This window comes from Glossina fuscipes, unplaced genomic scaffold (genome assembly GCF_014805625.2).
Source record: "Glossina fuscipes isolate IAEA_lab_2018 unplaced genomic scaffold, Yale_Gfus_2 0, whole genome shotgun sequence".
Taxonomy (NCBI): domain Eukaryota; kingdom Metazoa; phylum Arthropoda; class Insecta; order Diptera; family Glossinidae; genus Glossina; species Glossina fuscipes.
The window spans coordinates 22,415,891-22,418,258 of record NW_023998414.1 but is presented as its reverse complement, the minus strand read 5'-3'; positions in this window follow the sequence as shown (position 1 = coordinate 22,418,258).

Below are 2,368 nucleotides of genomic sequence, written 5' to 3'. Positions count from 1 at the left end.
ATAATACTTTGTGAGTAACAACGAAAAATCGTGGAAAGCAAAGTTGTTCACAGGGGTGTAGGCGCTGTAGCCGTGTCGTTTGACCGGTTTGACCGGAGAGGACAGTGTTTGCCACAGATACACATAAACACATGAACAACGGGCGCAAGTTTTTGTATATTTTGTGGGGGGGCTTTGAGCAAGCTTCCGTACCTTATAAAAATATTGAAGAAAAAAATTAAATTAAATTTTCATGCAATATAATATTGGGTAGCTGTGATCGATGTGTCACACATTTGTACAGGTACTACGACTTCGGCTTCATTGAGCATTCGTTCAAGTTTTTGTACATTTATCTGCTGTAGCTTATGAATAAATAGCAAAAAACGAATTCTTTATTTCTTTTAAAAAAACAGAAGTATTTTTAGTTTATGTGTTGCTGTGGTTATGTCCTTCGACCGATTTCGCCCATTTTCAATACCAATCTGCCAACAAAATCTTCCAATGTTTCTGCCGAATTTCAAGTCGATAGCTGCAGCTTCCGGCTAAGAGAATGTTTATAACAGACCTTATACCGACGGACAATCGGACAGATAAAAATGCTTAAACCGATTCAAAATTTGACGCTGATCAAGAATATATTTACGTTGTAGAGTCTCTGAAGCTTCTTCCTAGGCGTTACCCTCATCGTTCGATGATGGGTATATAAAATGCTTTTTTAGGCTTCTTCAGTGTTTCCAAGTCCGTTGTTGTTGTTTAAAAATCTCTGATGTCGTCTGATTATTAAATGTTGTACATAAGACGAATTGCCTACCACCTGATTACAAAGAAGATTACTGAGGTTGTTGTCTTCACTAAGGCATAGCTGTCACTGCTGGATGCAAATATTTTGGATTGTCTCCGGTAAAAAAAAAGTATTTACCATTGACAACAACACTATATATATGTAAACATACTCAAATAAAAGGTATATCTAGGTAATCATTCTAATAATCGCCCGTTCATATTCTTATTAATCAAATTTATTTTGTATTTGTTGCAGAATATAAGAGTGGACTAAAGTAAAGCGATGCAAGGCGTATACGGCCAAGTTGATAATCTATACAAGTTAAGGTCATATGCGCTAAGATATAAGTGTACGGCTTGAAGTTAAACACACTGCAGAGAAGGCTCTAGGCTTAGGCTGACTAAAAAGAAGCCTAGCAAACACTTTAAAATAAAGAAATAAAACAAAAAGACAAATTTTCAAGGCGATAATGTAGAGATTTATAGTTAGAAGAAGAAGAAGACGAAAAAAAATATTTTAGATAATTAAAGTAATAAAATAAAGCATTTTGAATGGAACAAGCTGACTCTATTTTTATCGCAATTTTATCGCAAAACTCATCATTCATGATCCCGTAGAGCGCTTTAATCTCGCAGAATCTGAAGAGAAAGTAGCCGTTTAAATAAACAGTGGTTTAAAGCGAAGGGATAGAAGAACTTTTTAACGCTAACAAAAATGCTTTATATTCACCTTTAAAAGATCGAGATATGATCTTTTTAATAATACGAATTGCCTCTTTGGGAGTATATATGACGGACAGAGTCTCACGATTAAGTTTGGACCCTCGCGCACGCGCCGAGGTTACCTTATTCGTTTAGAGTGAACTAGATGAGATTCTTCGATGTAGGTGTTGTTGCGTAGTATTTCAAGAACATATTGATTGCTTGACCAATGGAATGAAACGCCTTACAAAACAGCTTCACATCATCTACTACGACATAGCAATGATGTTAAGTTTATTATTGTATATCAAGATAAATAAATTCATTAACCTTTCAAAGACAGAAATCTTGTATTCAAAGTATATACATATATAATTTTAATTTCTATAACCTAAGATGTAAGGAAAGAGGTTGAGCAAAGCGTTTCTATGGAAGATGCCTGAAATCATTGCCACTGATCTGAAAACTGTTGAGAACTGGTGACTAAACGCCATCGATATCGTGCAAGTGCAGCAACAAAGCCATACGGACGATGATGAATAAATATTAGAGGTTGTTTCGTAAAATCATCCATTAACTGCTTCCTTGTCAACAGCACGCTTAGTCTATGTCCAGATGTATGCCAGTTTGGTTTCAGCAAATTGAAAAAAATAACAAGATATCGTGACTTTGTTTCTTCTTTTGTTTTCAAAGACTGAATTGAAAGTGGTGATGGGAGGGGACTGAATTCAAAGTGAGGGAAATTTCAAGAGGTGCGACTCGTATCATATCGTAGTATAAATCGTTTCAGGTTTATTATAATAAATATATATCTAAAAATTATGACAAATCACATTATTATACTCTATATACAATATATTATAGTTTTTTTTTTTTTTTTTTTTTTTTTTTTTTTTTTTAA